At 45.5% G+C, this 22,205-nt stretch overlaps 1 long non-coding RNA gene across 2 annotated transcripts in view; it reads left to right on the top strand.

The window, feature by feature from the left end:
- Window positions 1-2,105: 2,105 nt before the first annotated feature.
- Window positions 2,106-22,205, top strand: part of LOC137546021 (uncharacterized) — a 108,835-nt gene continuing 88,735 nt past the window's right edge. For both annotated transcript variants that reach the window (XR_011026153.1, XR_011026152.1), the window contains exon 1: window positions 2,106-2,179. This is a non-coding gene — a long non-coding RNA (uncharacterized lncRNA). The remainder of the gene's footprint in view (window positions 2,180-22,205) is intronic.

The raw sequence follows: 22,205 nt of genomic DNA on the forward strand, positions 1-22,205 counted from the left end.
AAACTTTAGGAAATAAGGCGTAAATATCATAACCCTGTTAAGTACCTGAACTAAATGCATCTGGAAAAAAAATTCTTGCAATTTCTTAAGTTTGGTTCTTTTTCTCACCTCAGTGCTGGAAAATCATTACTCTCACAATTCAATGAGAATCGCAGTAGAGTGTGCTATGAAGACTTCAGTTATGTGAGGACTGAGTAAACAAAGGGTCTTATCTATTTGTCGTAAATCAGCTAACATCCTCTCAAGACCCTATTTGGATGTCTTGTTTCAATTAAGGCATTGTAATGACATGTATTTATGTTTCCCCAAAAATCCATGTATCCCTTTTGATGTTGCATGTGTATAGCTGTCTGCTTTAACATCTTGTCAGCATACAGGATTCGAGTCTGATGAAGGCACAAAAGCCAAAAACTTATTTTTTTTTAAGTTAGCCAATAAATGGTATCATCCTGATTCAAAACTTCTTGTTAAAGGACGACTGTAGTGAGAGTGATATGGAGGCTGCCATATTTATTTCCTTTTAAGCTATACTAGTTGCCTGGATTGCCTGCTGATCCTCTGCCTCTAATCCTTTTAGCCATAGACCCTGAACAAGCATGCAACAGATCAGATGTTTCTGACATTATTGTCAGATCTGACCAGATTAGCTGCAGCCTCCATATTCTTATCACTACATTTATCCTTTAATGCAATGGGAAAATTCTTAAAGTGATCCTGAACCGAAGCTTGGTATCCAAACCAGATAGAACCTTAAAAGAGGGAAGCCTCAGGATCCTATCGAGGCTTCCCTCGTTGCTGTAAAGCCCCCTGTTGCAGAGCAAGGCCGCGCAGCTCTTCCGGAAGCGAGTCCGTGCAGTAGCCGCGCAAGCCCGCCTGTGCATGCTCAGTAACACAGAGCCCACTGCTCCAGCTTACTGTGCATGTGTGGGTGGGCTGGTTCAGCTATTGCGCGGCCACACTACAGCAGGAAGAGCAGCGCGGCCCCATTAGTATTACCGACAGTGCATGGTCGCTAATCGGGGGGGCGCCCTCAGCGACGGGGGACAACACAGAAGGGAGGGAGGCCTCAATAGGATCATGAGGCTTCCCTCTCTTTAGGTAAGTATCTAATTCTGTGTACCTGAGTTTTGGCTTGGGTACACTTTAAGAAACATGGAACAGTAGTAAATTACAAAATTTGACCTGAATGGGGACTTGCTTGATAAACCTGCCACATCAGGTCTACAGCTTCATAAACCTGACCCTTAATGTCAAACTAAATAGCCTTCAGCTCCTTTCATTTCGAATCATTTTTTTATACACTCATCCATCTGGTAAAGAACATCAGGCTTTGAAAGCGTGTTTGAAAGCAAAGCATCCTCAAGGGGGCACTAATGCACCACAAAACCTGCTGCTGTAATTCACTGCACAGTTTAAAAACGGGAAATTCTTAAGCACCATTCCATAAACTAAATAACCATAAATTGTTTTGAAATATGTACTCATTCTGTAGATTATTTAACCTTTACAACATGTTCCTTCTAATCTGTAAAAATACGGTAATAAGTGATTATTAAAGAGGGTTCATATTCAAATAAAAATCAAAAGATAGAGACTTAATTGCATTTTTTCTGTGAATTCATCACGGTTTGTATAGGCAGCCGCTTTGCCCTCATTGCTGGATTGCTGGTGATGTGTTCTTTATTGCTGAAGACTGCTGCAGCTTGTTAGAGATGAGATGCTAAATATTTACAAGGCATCGCTAGACAAAACAGAGAACTGCTAAATCAATGTACCGTATGCAGCACATAGTTATTTCCTTAAAGGATACCTACGTGCTCAAAATATGGCAAAAGTTACTCCTACTGTGTGTGTGGGGAGTAGTGCAGAGGCCTAACGCACCTCCCATGCCCCGGTGTCAGCCTCCGTTTCCCTGCATATTTGCCTGCTAAAAAGTACGGGTCGGAGCATGTATGTCTAGGGGAGTACGCGTGAGCGCCAGTGGAAAGACTTACCTGGTGCGCATTCACACTGGACTGGAGGTCAGCAGGGAGCGTGGTCACAAGGTGCCCAAGCAGACATACTGCACATGCGCAACATAGTACTGTATGTCCAGGTCAGAGGGCACCAACCGCGCCGACCAGGACTTCGAAAAAGGTCACTTTGCAGCAAAATGGAGGCTGACGCCGGGGCAAGGGAGGTGCGGTAATCTTCTGCAGTACTCCCCACACACACAGTAGGCATCATTTTTGCCATATTTTTAGCACTATGGTATTCTTTACCGTACATCTAAAGATTTATGGAAGCTGCCATCTTGAACTTCCTGGTAGTTGTGTCACCATGGGCAAAGACCCAGGTCGGCACACTCCTGTTCTTCCTTGTATGTGCATATAACAAACCACAGACTTGCATTACAATTAAGGGAAATAATTTTTAAGGTAACTCACCCAATGCATAAACTGGCTTTTCTGTCATATCGTGAGAACTGTAATACATCAAAAGCAAATTAAACATAAAACAAACAACCTTTATGCCCCTCCATTGTCAGCAGTGTCAGAATGAAGTACCTGGGTCACCCCAAAAGGTTGGATGACGAGGGCAGTGACAAAAACACTTTTTGAATTCAATATATACAACAATAATTTGCCTGCATAGGGATGTTCCAGTGAAGGGTAATAATCATTAAAACTTAACTCTTAAAGGGCAAAAGAGATTTCCTAGTAAAATGCCAGTTGATACAACTGCAGACCATGGGCGTCCGCAGAAAATTTTCCAGGGGGGGGGGGGGGGCAAAAAGGGGGGAGGAAAAAGCATGTCGGCGCGAGAATTTGGGGTAGTGTTGTGTATGGGGCTGCGTCATGCGGCGCCGCGCCGAAAAATGGGTGTGGTCATGAACCAGAATGTGGGTGTGGTTGTGGGTGGAGACAAGTTTACATGAACTAAGCAATGGTGGGACATTGGATTAGGACAGTGGTGGCGAACCTTTTGGAGGTCGAGTGTCCAAACTGCAAAGTCACTTTACGATCACAAAGTGCCAACAGCAATTGAAACTAAATACAAACGTTTTAACTCATACATGAACATTATGGAAAATCCAAGTTGAAAATAAACTGTGAAGATAAACAATTTCATCCATCCTACTCCTGAAAAATTTATTCATTTTTTTAGAACCTCCCAGTTTCATTTTCTGTTTTAAAAAGCGGAAAAAGTAGGTTTAATGCTATTGTCTCATATGATGATGATTCAGCTTTTTCCATAGTCTCGCAGTTAGCAATCATGTGACCCCCAACAAGACAAATTCAGCAATCATGAGGCCCCCCATCAAGACAAATTCAGCAATCATGAGGCCCCCAACAAGACAAATTCAGCAATCATGAGGCCCCCAACAAGACAAATTCAGCAATCTTGAAGCCCCCAACAAATCATGAGGCCCCCAACAAGACAAAGTCAGTGACCATGAGGCCCCCAACAAGACAAATTCAGCAGTCATGAGGCACATAAATAGACAGCATTTCACATAAATAGGCAGAATGCCCCCTTAATATGGTAGACACCTCTCACCTGGCAGCAGTTCCCCAAAATACACTCAATCTGACAGCAGTGGTTCCCCAAAAATAGGTAGCCCCACGTCTATAGGTGTCCCCAGAATAGGTGGGCAGCGGTATAGATGTCCCCAGAACTGGTAGCCAGGGGTAGAGATGTCCCCAGAACAGGTAGCCAGGGGTATATGTGCCCAGTATATGTTGGCAGGGGTATATGTGCCCAGTATATGTAGCCAGAGGTATATGTGCCCAGTATATGTAGGCAGGGGTATATGTGTCCAGTATATATAGTCAGGGGTATATGTGCCCAGTATATTTAGTCAGGGGTATATGTGCCCAGTATATGTAGTCAGGGGTATATGTGCCCAGTATATGTAGTCAGGGGTATATGTCCCCAGTATATGTAGCCAGGGGTATATGTCCCCAGTATATGTAGCCAGGGGTATATGTGCCCAGTATATGTAGTCAAGGGTATATGTGCCCAGTATATGTAGTCAGGGGTATATGTGCCCAGTATATGTAGTCAGGGGTATATGTCCCCAGTATATGTAGCCAGGGGTATATGTCCCCAGTATATGTAGCCAGGGGTATATGTGCCCAGTATATGTAGTCAAGGGTATATGTGCCCAGTATATGTAGTCAAGGGTATATGTGCCCAGTATATGTAGCCAGAGGTATATGTGCCCAGTATATGTAGGCAGGGGTATATGTGCCCAGTATATATAGTCAGGGGTATATGTGCCCAGTATCTGTAGTCAGGGGGATATGTGCCCAGTATATGTAGGCAGGTGTATATGTCCCAGTATATGTAGGCAGGTGTATACGTCCCAGTATATATAGCCAGGGGTATATGTCCCCAGTATATGTAGCCAGGGGCTACATGCGGAATCTGGATGTGGGCCCCCCCCCCCGGCAACAACAGCCCCCCCTCCCCCGGCAACACCCGACGGATGCACACACATATCAAAATCCCTATAGCCAGCTATAGGTACCCCCAGTATAGGTAGTCAGGCATAGGTAAGCCAGTATAGTTGCCCCCGGTATAGGTGAGATAGGCAGGCGCCGCCGGTATAAGTTAGATAGATAGGTGCCCCCAGTACAGGTTAGCTAGGTGGGTGCCTCTAATATAGGTAGCCAGAATAGTTGCCCCCAGCGTAGGTTAGATAGGTAGGTGCCCCCAGTATAGGTTAGTTAGGTAGGTGCCTCCAATATAGGTAGCCAGTTTAGTTGCCACCTGTATAGGCTAGCTAGGTACCCCCAATACAGGTTAGATAAGTAAGTGCCCCCAGTATAGGTTAGATAGGTAGGTGCCTCCAGTATAAATTAGATTAGGTTGGTGCCCCCTAGTATAGGTTAGATTAGGTAGCTGCCCCCAGGATAGATTAGGTAGGTGCCCCCCAGTATAGGTTAGATGAGGTAGCTGCCCCCCAGGATAGATTAGGTAGCTTCCCCCCAGGATAGATTAGGTAGCTGCCCCCCAGGATAGGTTAGATTAGGTAGCTGCCCCCCAGGATAGATTAGGTAGCTGCCCCCCAGGATAGGTTAGATTAGGTAGCTGCCCCCCAGGATAGGTTAGATTAGGTAGCTGCCCCCCAGGATAGATTAGGTAGCTGCCCCCCAGGATAGATTAGGTAGCTGCCCCCCAGGATTAGGTTAGAATAGGTAGGTGCCCCCCAGGATAGATTAGGTAGCTGCCCCCCAGGATAGATTAGGTAGCTGCCCCCCAGGATTAGGTAGCTGCCCCCCAGGATAGATTAGGTAGCTGCCCCCAGGAGAGATTAGGTAGGTACCCCCCAGTATAGGTTAGATTAGGTAGCTGCCCCGCAGAATAGATTAGGTAGCTGCCCCCCAGGATAGATTAGGTAGGTGCCCCCCAGTATAGGTTAGATTAGGTAGCTGCCCCCCAGGATTAGGTTAGATTAGGTAGCTGTCCCCCAGGATAGATTAGGTAGCTGCCCCCAGGATAGATTAGGTAGGTGCCCCCCAGTATAGGTTAGATTAGGTAGGTGCCCCCCAGGATAGATTAGGTAGCTGCCCCCCAGGATAGATTAGGTAGCTGCCCCCCAGGATTAGGTTAGATTAGGTAGCTGCCCCCCAGGATAGATTAGGTAGCTGCCCCCCAGGATAGATTAGGTAGCTTCCCCCCAGGATAGATTAGGTAGCTGCCCCCCAGTATAGGTTAGATTAGGTAGCTGCCCCCCAGAATAGATTAGGTAGCTGCCCCCCAGGATAGATTAGGTAGGTGCCCCCCAGTATAGGTTAGATTAGGTAGCTGCCCCCCAGGATTAGGTTAGATTAGGTAGCTGCCCCCCAGGATAGATTAGGTAGCTGCCCCAGGATAGATTAGGTAGGTGCCCCCCAGTATAGGTTAGATTAGGTAGCTGCCCCCCAGGATAGATAAGGTAGCTGCCCCCCAGGATAGATTAGGTAGCTGCCCCCCAGTATAGGTTAGATTAGGTAGGTGCCCCCCAGGATAGATTAGGTAGCTGCCCCCCAGGATAGGGCAGGTAGGTAGGTGCCCCGTCCCCATAATGGAGGGGGGGGGGCCGCAGCCACGGGGAGGGCAGCCCGACCTCTCCCTCCCTTCCTCTCCCCGGGCCCCCCCCCTCAGATGCAGAGTGAGCGGCTCACGGAAGCGCTGTAGGCAGAACTCACCTCCGTCTCTGGTTCCAATCGCCGCTGATCTCCTCTCTGGCTGGCTCTGCATAGATGCTTACACACGCAGCTTCCTGTTTAGCCGGAAGCTGCGTGTGTAACAATATCTATGCAGAGCCAGCCAGAGAGGAGATCAGCGGCGAGTGGAACGCAGGGAGGTGAGTTCTGCCTACAGCGCTTCCGTGAGCTGCTCACTCTGCATTTGAGGGGGGGGGGCCCGGGGAGAGGAAGGGAGGGAGAGGTCGGGCTGCCCTCCCCGCGGCTGCGGCTCCCTCCTACCAGCGCGCACGGGCGCATGGCCCACCAAACGGAGATGGGCCCCCCGGGCCCCTCCCCCGCCTCCTCAGAAGCCGGGCCCGGTCGCCAAGGCGACCGCTGCGACCACGGGCCCTACGCCCATGGCCAGGGGGTATATGTCCCCAGTATATGTAGCCAGGGGGTATATGTCACCAGTATATATAGCCAGGGGTATGTCTCAATATATGTAGCCAGGGGTATATGTCCCAGTATATGTAGCCAGGGATATATGCCCCAGTATATGTAGGCAGGTGTATACGTCCCAGTATATGTAGGCAAATGTATATGTCCCAGTATGTAGGTGTATATGTCCCAGTATATGTAGGAAGGTGTATATGTCCCAGTATATGTAGGCAGGTGTGTATGTCCCAGTATATGTAGCCAGGGGTATATGTCCCAGTATATGTAGGCAGGTGTATATGTCCCCAGTATATGTAGGCAGGTGTGTATGTCCCAGTATATGTAGGCAGGTGTATATGTCCCAGTATATGTAGGCAGGTGAATATGTCCCTTTATATATAGCCAGGGGTATATGTGCCCAGTATATGTAGTCAGGGGTATATGTGCCCAGTATATGTAGGCAGGGGTATATGTGCCCAGTATATGTAGGCAGGGTTATATGTGCCCAGTATATATAGCCAGGGATATATGTGCCCAGTATATGTAGGCAGGGGTATATGTGCCCAGTATATGTAGCCAGAGGTATATGTGCCCAGTATATGTAGTCAGGGGTATATGTGCCCAGTATATGTAGGCAGGGGTATATGTGCCCAGTATATGTAGGCAGGGGTATATGTGCCCAGTATATATAGCCAGGGGTATATGTGCCCAGTATATGTAGCCAGAGGTATATGTGCCCAGTATATGTAGGCAGGGGTATATGTGCCCAGTATATGTAGGCAGGGGTATATGTGCCCAGTATATGTAGGCAGGGGTATATGTGCCCAGTATATGTAGGCAAGTGTATATGTGCCCAGTATATATAGCCAGGGGTATATGTGCCCAGTATATGTAGGCAGGGGTATATGTCCCCAGAATAAGTAGCCAGGTGTGCCCCAGCAGAAGGGGAGCAGCGCAGAGAAGAGAGAGAGCTATAGCACAGTGGGAAAGGGCGGACGTCTCCCCCCCCTTCCCTCACCTTAGGGGGCTCTCCCTCCCTCGCTCTCCCCTCCGGAACGAAGTGTGCAGCGGCTGGGCAGCGGGCGGAACTTACCTCGTCGCAGGCGCCGGATGGATTAGCCGCTACTCTGGTCTGGTCCAGACCAGAGTGCGGCACCAGAACTTCCGGCGCAGGAGTGAGACGAGGTAAGTTCCGCCCGCTGCCCAGCCGCTGCACACTTAGTTCCGGAGGGGACAGCGAGGGAGAGAGAGCCCCCTAAGGTGAGGGAACTGGGGGAGACGTCCGCCCTTCCCCACTGTGCCCATAGCTCTCCCTCTTCTCTGTGCTGCTCCCCTCCTGCTCCCCTCCTGCTGGCTGCACGGGCACGCGGCCAGGGGGGGGGGGGGCAGCGGGTGGCCAGGGTCGGGCAGATGCCCGATTTTGCCATATGTGCGGGCGCCAATGTGCAGGACAGAGCTGGGGTCGGGATCCTTGTCTGGTCTGGTACGATCTGGTGTCACACTGTTCGGAATCTCCGATCTCCCTCTTTCACAGCTCACACAAAGCTACCTAACTAAATTAAATACACCATTAAAGTGTCCTACATGTTTCACTTTCGATAGGGGGCTTTGTCGTGGGTGCTAGTGATGCCTTTGGCCATACTGGCTCTTACTATGCTGCTACAATGCTGATTGATTGTATTTAAATGTATTTTCCATGCACTTGAACTTTTTTGAGGGACACCTTTATCACTAGCACTTGGCAAACATGACTCCAGGCTGTGGTGGCCAGAGGTGCCCCAAGTATTAGAAAGCCAGAAATGCCCCTCAGTATTAGATAGCCAGAAATGACCCCAGCATTAAATAGCCAGAGGTACCTCTAGAATTGGATAGCCAGACAGACCCCAAGAATTAGGTAGCCAGAGGTACCTCCCAAAATTAGATAGTTAGATGTGCCCTACAGAATTAGGTAGCCAGAAGTGCCCCCAATTGCTGTACAATCAGGGCATTCAGCAACACAAGTGCAAATACATATGTTTGAGACACCACTAAAATTGGTACACGTTCATATGAATAATTTCAGCAACATAACAAACAATAGGAGTAGGTCCCTGCCCTTGTGAGCTTACAATCTAGAGGGTAGTGGGGTGCAAACAATGGGGAGCGAGACACAGCAGTTAGCAGATGAAGCAGTGAACCTCCATTGCGACGTACAGCAAGTTACAGGCTTGTCTGAACAGGTATGTTTGAAGGTTTCCAGGTTCGGAGCATGACAGACAGGCTGTAGGAGAGAGTTCCAAAGGAGAGGGGATGCTCGTGAGAAGTCCTGAACGCATGAGTGAGAGGAGGTGACCAAGATAAAGAACAAAAGGGTCTTCTGGGAGGAGCAAAGGTTTCAGGCGGGATTGGTATTTTAAGATTAATGAGGAGATGTACGGAGGTGAAAACTTGTGTATGATAGCATGCTGAGTTTAAACTGAATCCTTTTGGTAATTGGTAGCCAATGGAGAAATTGGCAGAGAGGAGCTTCCTTAGAAGACCGGGAGGAGAGGTGAAGGAAATGGGCAGCAGGGTTTAGTAGGGACTGGAGAAGTGCCAGTCTGATTTTTGGTAGACCACAGAGTAGGGTGTTACAGTTGTCGAGACAGGATATCATTAGAACATGTACAAGCATTTTGGTTGCCTCGTGTGAAAGGAAGGGACAAATTCTGGAAATATTTTTAAGATGGAAGTAACAGAAGGTAGAATGTGTTAATATGTGGCAGGAGCGTAACTAGAAATCAATGGGCTCCCCTGCAAGTATTTTGATGGGGCCCCCCTCCCGTAAATCACACACACAAAATAGCCTTTGTGTATGTGTCCCCCCACCCTTTGCATTTCCTATTAGGGCTTAGACAGTAGACACACTATCAATTACTGTTGCCTTTATTTGCTTATTACTACTGTTGTGAGGTCTGAGCAGCAATCCAATGCTTGTGAGTGTGTGTGCGTGTGTGCAGGTCCGGCCTTAGGTTTCACAGCACCCTGAGCGAAACCTGATTGTTGTGCACCCCATCGCGCACGCGCACACACACACAGTGGTTTCCAACCTTTTTGAAGTTGTGACATATCACGCCAAATGCTCAGATCTCCATGACACATCACATATGTATAATAGAAAGAGTGCATTATCTTGAATACACTTAAAAATGAAGGCGAGAACCTTTCAGGAATATTAATAAAAACAATCAGTGGGACAGTTAGCCCCCCCCCCCATTTGGAATGATAACACAGCACCGACAATTTTCACTCCCAGTATAGGAAGTCAGTTGTAGGTCTCCCCCATAGGTAGCCAGGCGTAGGTGCCTCCAGTATGGGTAGCCAGGAGTAGGTGCCCTTTCTCAGTATAGGTAGCCAGCTATAAGTGCCCCCAGTATAGGAAATCAGGTGTAGTTGCCCTCAGTATAATTAGCCAGCTATAGGTGCCTCCTTGGAAGCCGCCGCTACGGTCGCTCAGGTCAAAGGCCGGCTATGCATGTGTGTGTATATGAATGTCTGTGTATGTGCATGCTTGTGTGTGAAGTCGTGTATGGGCACCTGTGTGTGCGTGTGCATATGTATGTGCATGTGTAGCTCTGTGCATGCAAGTAAGTGTGTGTGTGTGTGTGTGTGTGTGTGTGTGTGTGTGTGTGTGTGTATACGTATATAGACAGGCATTTGCATTCTGTAATTAGGAGAGAGAATAACAATGGGCATTCCCAGGACAATTTAAGGAGAAGCTTTCTGTGAATTAGTCCTTCAGAGGTTCCAAAGCCCTTTCACAGTATATAAGTACCTGCATTATAGGTGAGTGAAAGAAAAAAAAAAACAGTAAAAAAAGATTTTATCTATTTATAAGACTGCAGGAATGAACTATTATATGTTTTGTGCCACTTTAAAATAGGATTTGTACTGCAGAAGCATCTTGTCACACAGAAAAGTATATTTGGGAGCTCCGCTAACCAAGGTATTAGATAGCATATTTAGGATTGTCTCTGGAGTGTTAAACCTATTCAGAGTTTGCTCTGTAAGCAGTATTAGGATTTGAATGTTAAAGAGACTCCGTAATAAAAATTACATCCTGTTTTTTATCATCCTACAAGTTCCAAAAGCTATTCTAATGTGTTCTGGCTTACTGCAGCACTTTGTACTATCACAGTCTCTGTAATAAATCAACTTATCTCTCTCTTGTCAGACTTGTCAGCCTGTGTCTGGAAGGCTGCCAAGTTCTTCAGTGTTGTGGTTCTGCTATGAACTCCCCCTTCCAGGCCCCTCTATGCACACTGCCTGTGTGTTATTTAGATTAGAGCAGCTTCTCTCTTATCTTTTACAAGCTGGATAAATCGTCCTCTGAGCTGGCAGGGCTTTCACACTGAGCACTGAGGAATTACAGACAAGGGCAAAGCTGTTTGCAGGAAGAAAAGAGCAGCCTGAAACTTCAGTGCATGAGAGATGCAGGGGGAAAGAAACACACAAATGATCTCTTGAGATTCAAAAGGAAGGCTGTATACAGCCTGCTTGTGTATGGATGTATTTTCTATGTGTGGACATACTGTACATCAACCTACTTCCTGTTTTGGTGGCCATTTTGTTTGTTTATAAACAAACTTTTTAAAACTGTTTTTAACCACTTTTAATGCGGCGAGGAGCGGCGAAATTGTGACAGAGGGTAATAGGAGATGTCCCCTAACGCACTGGTATGTTTACTTTTGTGTGATTTTAACAATACAGATTCTCTTTAAGGAGGAAAGATCATCATTCATTCAGAACTCAAAATGCTGAGGAACTTTCTTTAGGCCTCTTTCAGGCGGTCAGCTCCCTCATTGTCTGGTAGATGCTCCTGTGCACCAGCTGGGTGCTTGTTAGTGTTGACAGGTGGCCCCCCCATAGAGTCACATCTGGGCGTGGCCATGCTCAGACGCAGTGGCGTAGCTAAAGAACTATGGGCCCTGGTGCAAGTTTTACATGGGGCCCCCCAAGCACTCCATACATAACAATTGATACCAAAACCTGCCAAGGATTCCCACAGTAACAGAGGTGCAAGTAGGGGATGGGAAACAGTTTGTTAATGATTACTACTATTTAAAGCATCTATAGAAGTGATTATTACCAGCACAGGACCAATAAAGAGCTAATATTGTGCTTGAGGGAGGCCCCTTGGGGCCCCTATGACCTAAGGGCCCCGATGCACTCGCTACCTCTGCAACCCCTATTGCTACGCCACTGCTCAGACGCGACATCTTGATTTTCTGCTGTGGAGTAGCACCACCATATGTCAAGCTCCTCTCGTTGTCCCTCCTCCCTCCATAGCAACCGAACACCTTACTAGCTGGCTAGTGATGTGTCTGTACAGCATTGGGACCCACATTGTCACCAAAGGGTTTGTTTCTCGATCCCTGCTGGGGGAAAATAATGGAATGTGTGAACGTAGTTTAAAGGGACTCCGAGCACCTCTCATGGGTAAGCCCTTAAAGAGACACTGAAGCGAAAAAAAAAAATGATATAGTGAATTGGTTGTGTACTATGAATAATTACTAGAAGATTAGCAGCAAAGAAAATATTCTCATACTTTTATTTTCAGGTATATAGTGTTTTTTCTAACATTGCATCATTCTATAATATGTGCACATTACACAACACTCAGCATTCAAAATGAGTCTTTCAGAGCAGTCTGTGAAGTAATGACCTCTCCTCTAGCAGAGGAAAAGTAAATAGTCCAGGAACAGTTGAGATAATAAGAGTCAGATAACAGCCCTCTCCACGACTAACTTAGTCGGAGAGCTTAGTGGCTTGTTTGCATAGAGATAACAACTGGAGTTTCTCAACTCTTCATGTACTGGAAACAATTACACTGATGTATCTGATCTTAATGTTTTATTTCTTAGCTGTGCTACACATACAAATCATAATATCATCATTTTTTTTTTTCGCTTAAGTGTCTCTTTAAGACTCTGACCAGTACTGCAAAGTACTTAAAGATGCATACCTTTCTGTAGCTTGTGCTCTCCTCTTTCATTTGATGCCTGAATCACCGTTCTACACCTAATAGTTTTCATTCGATTTCCATTTAAAAAAGCTGCTGAGGTGAGCTGTCCGGAAGGTCAGACAGATGCTAAGAGTTTTGAATTGACACAAATTTATGCAGCTTGGAACTAGACCAATCAAAATTAAGAGCCACTGCATTTGGTGGTACATTTCCAAACTGCAACATTTGCATAAAAATAACATCAAATAATCATCTACTATAAATTATTAGCATCTCATTGACTAACCATAAGGCTCTTAGGCAATGCTAAAAATGTCTCATACCATCCTAGCTGTGACAGAGCTACAGTAATTGTGACCAGGCATGACCATGTGATGGCCTACTGCACTTCCACTAACCACCATATTTGCTAACCTTCACATTTACTAACTGCCATGTTTACTAACCATCACATTTACTAACTGCCATGTTTACTAACCATCACATTTACTAACCACCACATTTACTAATTTACTTATCATCACATTTACTACCCACCATCACATTTACTAATTTACTAACCACCACATTTCTAATGGACTAACCATCACATTTTATTCACTGTCACACTTTCACACTTTAGCACTAGCAGTGATGTGATCTATACAGTGCAGCATAAAGTCAATGGATGTTATGCTTGCACAGTGCTCATCGGCCAGTAACACACTGCATGCTCTGCGTAACTTCGTCGGAACTCATCGCACTGCAGAATACATGCGCCAGTGTGGAAGCACCATAGGTATATAAATGAATTGAGTTATGACGCGATTATATTCTCTGATGTGCTGCACTGCACAAGCTAAAGTGTGAAAGGAGCCTAATGCTGGGCATACACGGCTCGATTTTGCCACTCGATTCTCCCGCTCGATCGATTCCCGGCTTGATTCCGCAGGCAATTCTCTTATCTTCCGCTCATTTTTCTTATCTTTTTCCATTGTGCTTAATGCGGAATCAAACGGCAAAACGATCGGGCAGGAGATCGGACGTGTCGGAAATGATGATGATGTCGAAAACGAACCGTGTATTCCCGGCATTAGAAATAAGGATAATTTCAGGTTGCGTGCAAGGTGAACTGTACAGTTCAGGAAAATAGTATTTGTGCTTACCGATTAAACTGGATATTACATTATTATGCAAGATGGCAGCTTCTACAAAAGCTACTATGATGAGAAGAGAAGAAAGAGGGGTAGAGGAACTGCAATCTTAAAGGGGAAGCTGAAATGACGTGTTACATGATGAGATAGTGAGATAAGCATGTGTATGTACAGTGCCTAGCACACAAATAACTATGCTGTGATGCTTTTCTTCTTTCTCTGCCTGAAAGAGTTAATATTCTACTATGCAACTGACAGTTTTTCTCCAGTCGGGACCCAGTCAGACTACTAATAAGGAATTGCAGCCATAAAATACTTTGATGATAGATAAAAAAGGTCAGTTGATCATATGTTCTTTGAGACACAGAGACAGACTGTTATATTCAGCTGAGACAAACCAATAAATCTGTTATTGATTTTTTTTAGTTTTTAAGCCTAACATAAAACTGTGGCATATCAAAGGGTCATTTTATTAGTAGGAGGAAAGATACATTTGTTTATCTCTTCACTTTGTTTTCACTTAGTGTAAGTATCCCTTTAACGGAGATGACATTTCTTTGGGCTGAAGGCAGGTAGGAGGATAATTATATTCAGTAGAGGAGATGGTAGACAGGTTTTAAATTGTATGTTATGACTATAGAGCTGCTTTAAGCAAATCTATACTTGAAGACAATCTTGAGAAACAAAAAATGCAACCCCTAATCTAATTTCAAATGAGCAGATGAAATTAAAAGAAGAGAATATTAAAATGTGCCTTTGGAACAAGCATAATCATATATGGTGAGGGGGCTGCTATGCTGGTGGCTGAGCAGTAGCTGTATTCAGATTCCTTTACATCCCGGCTCTGTATTTCAGTGGGTGCACTACAATATATGGCCAGGTTTATGGTTGCCATCTGTTCAGTGTATAGCAGCACTGTGGTGAGGAAATGCAAGCAGATGTACCATTTAGAAACTGTTGATGTCCTCAACAATTTAAAGATAATCTAATATAGCCATTTTACAGGTTTTAAGGAAGGTGAAAACCTTTAAATATGTTCCGTCTCTAAGGAGCACTTTAGCATTTAGAGCGATCTTGCAGAGTCTATGTGTGGGAAGACATAATATTTCAGGCAATAATCTGTTCCTCTAGATTGCCAGGCTGCTTTTTCATGGCGCTTGTATATATTACATAGGCATCTTTCCAGAGGATGCTAGCTGTCTTTTACTGGATATGCCAAAAATGGCTTCTTACAAAAGGCTTGCAGTACATCAGCCACTTCTCGGTGAAAAGGAATTAGCACCGTTCTAATAATGTGCTAAAAAAAACTCTGTGTCAGCCTGAACAGCTGCCAAAATGTTCATAAAATCCTCTATAATGTCATGAAGAGACCTATCTGCTCACGATGGGTGATCATGGGGAAAGAACATACTGAGAGCTCTATGCACAGAGGAAGATACTGCTTGGCAGTTGGAAAAGGCCATTATTTCCCACAATGCAACAAGGTTCACAGACAGCAAATTGTTAGTACCATGGTCATGACATCACTCTGTGGGAGGGGTTTAACCACAGTATCAGCCACACAGGGCCCCCTGATGATCTTTTTGAGAAAAGGTCAAGATTTCTAGTGGAAAAAGGGGTGTCAGCTACTGATTCGGTTTAAGTTTAATCTTTTAGAAATGGTTTAGAAATTAGTGAGATCTCAGGAACATCTAATGTAGCCTTTCTCAACCTTTTTAACCAGGAGGAACCCTGCAAATAATTTTTGGAACTCAAGGAACCCCCCCTGCATTTATTTTGCAGGAGGCATGGACTTAAAAAGTAGGGTGTGGCTGATTTATTTCACTACCACCTATTAAAGTGTCCTTCAATATACTGTCTCCTTATTCTGGTGCTTTTTATTGATGTGCTCATTATTATTCTGACCCCCAATTTAGTGTTTTTTTTACGGTGTCCCCTATTATAATGTGCTCTATTATACTTCCCCCATGATGGGGGAAAATGCCAAGGAACCATTGCAGAGTACCCAAGGAACCCTGAGGTTCCAGAGAACCCTGGGTGAGAAAGCCTGATCTAAGGGGAACATTTGGTATTGCCTAAATAAATGCACATAGGCCACTGGTGTATAGTAGTGTGGTAAATTGATATTCTCATCTGCCCAAAGAAACAAGCTTCTCCCTACAGCCCTAAATCAATTTCAGTGCGGTTCTGCCAATAAAATGTGTGTGTATCTGTGCGTGTGTAGGATGAATGGGGGGTGTGGGGTGTGTGTTAGTTTGAAGACACAATTTAAAAAAATGTAAACCATCAATTAGTAAGTAAAGATATGGCGAAAAGAGGGCAGGGCTAAGGTCAGGGTGTCCCAAAACTACGATAGCCACGTATCTTTTCCCAGCTTATAGCTAATGTTCATATCACATAGAGTAGTGACAAGGGGGTTCATTCTCAAAGCTTTCTTATATTTCACGCTAACTGTAAGAAGAGCTAATGCATAAGATAAACAAATAAGGAGAGATAATTCATGAGATAGACAGATAAACAAAGATAAATCATGAGTTACATTAGATAAGGAGAGAGAATTTATGAGTTAAGTCGTTTAAGCAGAACTATATTGTGAGTTAATAAATAAGGTGAGAAAATTCAATGGAAAAGCTTTGTAAATCAGCCTCAATGGGCCCTAAATTTAAGCGGACCTGAACTCAGAACTTCCTCTCTTTTCTAAAAGACACACAACAGCATAATAACCTTTAAAGAAAAACATTTCTTTGTTACAGCTTACACAAATCCTGCAATACATCTACAGTGTGTCTACTTCCTGCTTTCATGGAAGCAGAAAAAGGGTTAACATCCTGTATTTACAAATTAGCTGCTCTGCCAAGGCAGCCAGCTGACACAACCGAGAGATCAAATTACAGTATTGATTAGTCACAGATGAGGCAAACTGTGCAAAGTTCAGGTCCACTTTTAAATCCATTACTGCAGACAGTGGCGTGGCTAAGAAGCCGTGGGCCCTAGTGCAAGTTTAGCATTGGGGCCCCCAAGCATGCAATAGATAACAATTCATACAACACACCAAAGCCAATCAAGAACAGCCAAAGTGTCAGAGCTGCAAGAAAGGGATGGGAAACTGCAGGGACGGATCTAGGGGGGGGCAAGCAGGTCTCTTGCCCCAGGCGCAGTTTGCTGAATTCTTAAAAAGGCGGCCAAATTTGGATGGGGAATGGCAGTTTAGGCGCCAAAACCTGACCTTGCCCCAGGCGCAACTTGGGGCAACTTGGTCTAGATCCGTCCCTGGGAAACTGTGTGTTAATGATCACTACTATTCAAATCTAAATCAAAACTATAGAAGTGAATATTATCAGCACAGGAGCTACAGGAACTATAAAGAGCTAATACTGTGTTAGAAGGGTGGGCCCCTTGGGGCCTGTCTAGCCCAAGGGCACCGCTGCGGTTGCTACCTCTGCACCACCTATTGCTACACCACTGACGGCAGGCAATCTCACGTTCATTGCTTGCCGTGTGAAGTCTGTATACTAAGATGCCAAAGAAGGAGCATGTGGAGCTAGTAGAAGGCTGGAAACTAGTGCAGTGGTAGATCCGCATGAGGGATGTGTACATGTTTGCACCAGACACGTGCAGGTGACCTCATGCTGTTGCTACCCTGTTGTTTACATGCTCTCTTTTGTAAATGAACATTTCTTATTCTATATGATTCTAAAGCTTTCGTCAGCATATGAAGGGCTCTTCCCCGTACTTGAAATAGAGATAAAGGGAACTAATTGGCAAGAGGGAATAGCATTACCCCTTTCAGAAGAACTAATTAGCCTCTTCTGTAAAAGCAGCTAATCAATAAATCTCTGTTTCTGCTGCTGTGTGTCAGGCTGCCATCATCAATGCGTTCTGTACTGTATGGAATCATCTCTCTATAGTCCTGAGGAGCAAAAGTTCAAGTGCTGTGCTGCAGAAAGATAGATTCCAGCCAGTGGCCCGTCAGAGATTTATATTTGGCTGCACAACAGGTTTCAAAGAGCAAGCATGCTGTTCTTTATGTTCTTTATGAACCACCAAGATTAGGAACGAAGGTCCTTTAACCATCTGTTAACCTGAATAGCAACTTCTCGCTGAACAGCTTGATGCCTTAGAAAAGGAGCGAGACAACCATAGCATATCCTATTTTCTCAAATCTACAGCAAATATTGTTCCACATTACCTACAGACACGTATTTACCCGAATTCTGAGATGATTAACAGGAAACATGTTTCTGTGTGGCATGGGTAGGCAAGAGGCATACATGCAAAAAGGGCATCTGGAAAAAAGGGAACATGATCTAGACAAAATTTTAAGGTATTAGCTATAACAATTTTTAACCGGCGCCCTAATTTCTTCTTTTGCGCCAATATTTTGCATTGGAGCTTATGGTGCGCCCTTTTAGTCCATTAGCCATATGCGCCCTTTTTTCCTGCTCCCAGGCAAGAGACCCGCACTCAATGCACCCGTGGTCTTGCATACCGTGCAGAGACGGATCGGGGGGGGGGGGGGCAGGCGGTTCTCTTGCCCCAGGCAGCGGAGTTTGTTGAATTCTTAAGAAGGCTGCAAAATTTTGATGGGGAATGGCCGTTTAGGCGCCAAAACCTGATCTTTAGGCGCCAAAACCTGACCTTTAGGTGCCAAAACTGGATAGGGAATGGCAGTTTAGGCGCCAAAAATTGACCTTTAGGCGCCAAAACCTGACCTTGCCCCAGGCGCAACTTGGTCTAGATCCGTCCCTGGTACCGTGAAGGCATGATGATAAGAGGTGACTTGTGATGTGATAAACATGTGTATGTACTGTGCACCCAGACTGTTTTACTTGTTGTATTTTGCTACCTGAAAGAGTTAATTTCTAGGCATGGAAGTGATAGCTTCTGTCTTGTCAGTACCTTGTTTGGAATATAGTAAACATCACTGATAAGCGAATTACAGCCATAAACGTTTTCCTGGCAGAATAAAACTTCTGAGGGCAGGGTGAGATAAAATACATGAATTATTGACATTTTTCTAACTCTGGGACATTTAACCTCTCGCCGACAGCTCCACGCCAGTTGGTGTGAACGTGGCGGCTCCCACAGAACCGCTCAATGCCAATTGGCATGAAGTCCTGGGAGTGTATTTTGCAGGAGATCGCGTGAGCATCTCCGCTTAAATGGCAGAGCTCTGCTTCGTCATCAGTTCCCAGTGGTGATCGCTGCTAGGAGGCTGTTAGACGGCGAAACCACCGTCTATTTACATTGTACAGCTCTGCGATCTAAGGCAACGCTATACTGTCACTCGCTTGTCCCCCTGGGAGGCTCAGGAGCAATTGGCTCTCATAGGCTGATTCCTATGACAGACGATCACTGTCATTAGCTGGCGAGGGGAGGGGAAAAAAAGGGTAATATTATATAAAAAAAAAAGACAATCACGCTTATTGGCTGGTGGGGGGGGGGGGGGAGGGGGCGTAAGAAAATATAAAAAAAAATAACAAAATGTATTGCAAAAACAAATAAATATTTATATTAAAAAATAAACATTCTGGGAGCGATCACAGCCCACCAACACAAAGCTCTGTTGGTGGGCAGAAAAGGGGGAAGGGGGAGAAATCACTTGTGTGCCGAGTTGTACGGCCCTGCAGTGAGCCCTTAAAGCTGCAGTGGCCTGAATTGTAAAAAATAGCCTGGTCACTAGGGAGGTGTAAGCCTATTGTCCTGAAAAGGTTAATAGGCTGCCACTGATTAGAACTCGTAAAACATCCAACCTACTTTGTGTATGTTTAAATATAAAATAAACCCTTGAGGTACATAAAAAATACATTTTTAGGACTAGAAGGATAAATATAATTGTTTATCTCAGTCATCAGTTTATTTTCACCTCGGGTTTACTTTAAGAGATATAAGTAATTCCAGTTTGCACGCAGATTTAGGCTGGATTCACACTTTACTGCATGAAAAAAACTGATCCCATATAAATTCATCTGTTTTCTATTTAAATGGATCAATTTCTTACAATGGCATCAGTTTTTCATCAAGTTCTGTCGGTTTAGTTTTGGCATTGCCACGCGCTGGATGCCTGTCGCCATCACGTCTGCTTTCCTGAGTCCTCTGCAGGTTGGTAACACTGGTACAGTAAAACCTTGGTTTAAGAGTAAATTGGTTTAAGAGCGCTTTTGTCACGCCGGGTATGGATGCGGATATCGGCGCAGCTGCCGCTTCCGCATCAGCCGTGGTGTCCCCGGGCCTCCCACCGTCATCTGGGAGGTCCGGTTGGAAAGGGGCTGTGAGCGAGCATCAGGCTCGCGTGCGCGCGGACCCCCGCCGCACTTATGTGTTGAGGAAGCGTGTCAGCTGACCTGGGGGTTAGCTGACAATTTGTTGCTTCCTGATTGGCTGGGCTTCTGGGCGGCGCTGGTGAGTGCTCCTCAGTATTTTAGGAGCTGCCTGTCATTTGTTCCTTGTCTGCTGTTGCGAACACATTGTGTTAGCGCTCAGACCTTTAATAGCTATAATTTGTAGCATTCAATACCTTTGTATTACTTATTGTGTTTTGATCTCTGCCTGTTATTCTGACCATTCTTCTGCCTGCCGATTCTGTACCCTGTTTATCTGATCTGTTGCCGATTACCTGCCTGATACCCTTGACTCTGCTCTCTGTCTCTCGATTTTGTACTCTGCCTATCTGATTGTTGCCGACCCCGGACCGACCCGACTCTGATATTGCCTCCTGATTTTGTACTTTGTCTGTCCGACCCGTAACGACCCTAGCTTGTATTTTACCTCGATTTTGCCTAACGATTCTGTACCGCTGCTGACCGACTTGTTGCCGACCTCGCTTGTACGACCACTCCCTCCCTGGTGATAGCCTTAGTCTCCAAGGGCTATCACTCGGGGAGTTCTCCTGATTACTGTGTGCACCAATCACTACACCAGTGCAATAAAGTTTTATGTTACCTGTTCTGTTTATCTGCATTATTGGTGCTACTGCAGATCACCACATAATCAGATATCTGTATACTTGCTGACGGACGCTACATCGTTACAGCTTTGCAATACAGGCAAAAAAATGTTGAGCTATTTCGACTTGATATACAAGCAATGTCTTGATATACAAGCAAAAAAAAGTATACATGCGTCACGTCATCACAATTGAGCTGATAGTTCTTCTCCCTTTGGCGCTGCTGGATTGTACGTAATCAGGGGCATAACAATAGACCCTGCAAGGGATGCAGCCGCAGGGGGCCCAGAAGCCCCAGGGGGCCCTGTGGGGGAATACATTTCTTTTCCCTGTCCTGAGAGACAACTAAGGGCACGGACAGAAAAAGCTTTCTGCTCTCTTCACAATTGTTCTAATAACTGCATCTGCTCATTTACTAATAAGGAATAATACAAAGTTTTGTAGACAAAAATTTGTAGACAGTCCCTATTCAGCGTTCAGAAGGGTCTTGTTTACAGCACTGCTCTACCCCCAGCCTTCCTACCCCTCCCCAAGTGCAGTGTACTGTAGTGATGTGGGAGAAGTCTGCTAAGCAAGTTCTGCTCCATGAGAGATGGACAGAATGAGTGTAATAAGCTGAGGCTAATGGCACACTCATCTGTCATTTTTCTGTATGCGCACACCATTTGTGTCTGTATGTGTGAAAACGTACGTTTTATCACAGAAGCCAATGTAACGGATAGAAACAATGCATGCAGTGCTTCACTGCTGTCTCTTTTTATCTGCATGGGGAAAACACATTCAAGTGTGCACTAGCCAATTGTATAACATTGGTTCTCAATTTACCTGTGCAGAAAGCGAGGGGGGAGGGGGCCCCATCCAAAGTTTCGCAGGAGAGCCCAGTGATTTTTAGTTATGCCCCTGTACTTAATTGTACTAAATCTGAGTGTAGAGACTACAAAGTCACATTTCCATGAAATCCTCAAAAGTAACTGTCATTGGATAAGTTCCTTGTTAAAGCCACACACACACAAGGTTGGGGGAGCCAACAGGTGGCAATCATTCTATTAGTTATAGTGAAAGTCTTGTTTACATTTTTATTTTATACTATTTTATTATAACTGTTTTTGGATTGTGGAATGAATCAACTGGGTTTCCATTAACCTCCTTAGCGGTAACCCCGTGTGTGACACGGGGTAAGCCGCCGGAGGGTGCCGCTCAGGCCCTGCTGGGCCGATTTACTTAATTTTTTTTTTGCTGGACGCAGCTAGCACTTTGCTAGCTGTGCCAGCACCCCGATCGCCGCCGCCGCGCGCCCGATCGCCGCTATCCGGTGCGGCGCGCGGCCCCCCCCCCCCCCCAGACCCCAAGCGCTGCCTGGCCAATCAGTGCCAGGCAGCGCCGAGGGGTGGATTGGGTCTCCCAATGACGTCCCGACGTCGCTGACGTCGGTGACGTCATTCCGCCCCGTCGCCATGGCGACGGGGGAAGCCCTCCAGGAAATCCCGTTCTTTGAACGGGATTTCCTGATCGCCTATCGCCGGAGGCGATCGGCGGGGCTGGGGGGATGC

This window comes from Hyperolius riggenbachi, chromosome 1 (assembly GCF_040937935.1).
Source record: "Hyperolius riggenbachi isolate aHypRig1 chromosome 1, aHypRig1.pri, whole genome shotgun sequence".
NCBI lineage: Eukaryota > Metazoa > Chordata > Amphibia > Anura > Hyperoliidae > Hyperolius > Hyperolius riggenbachi.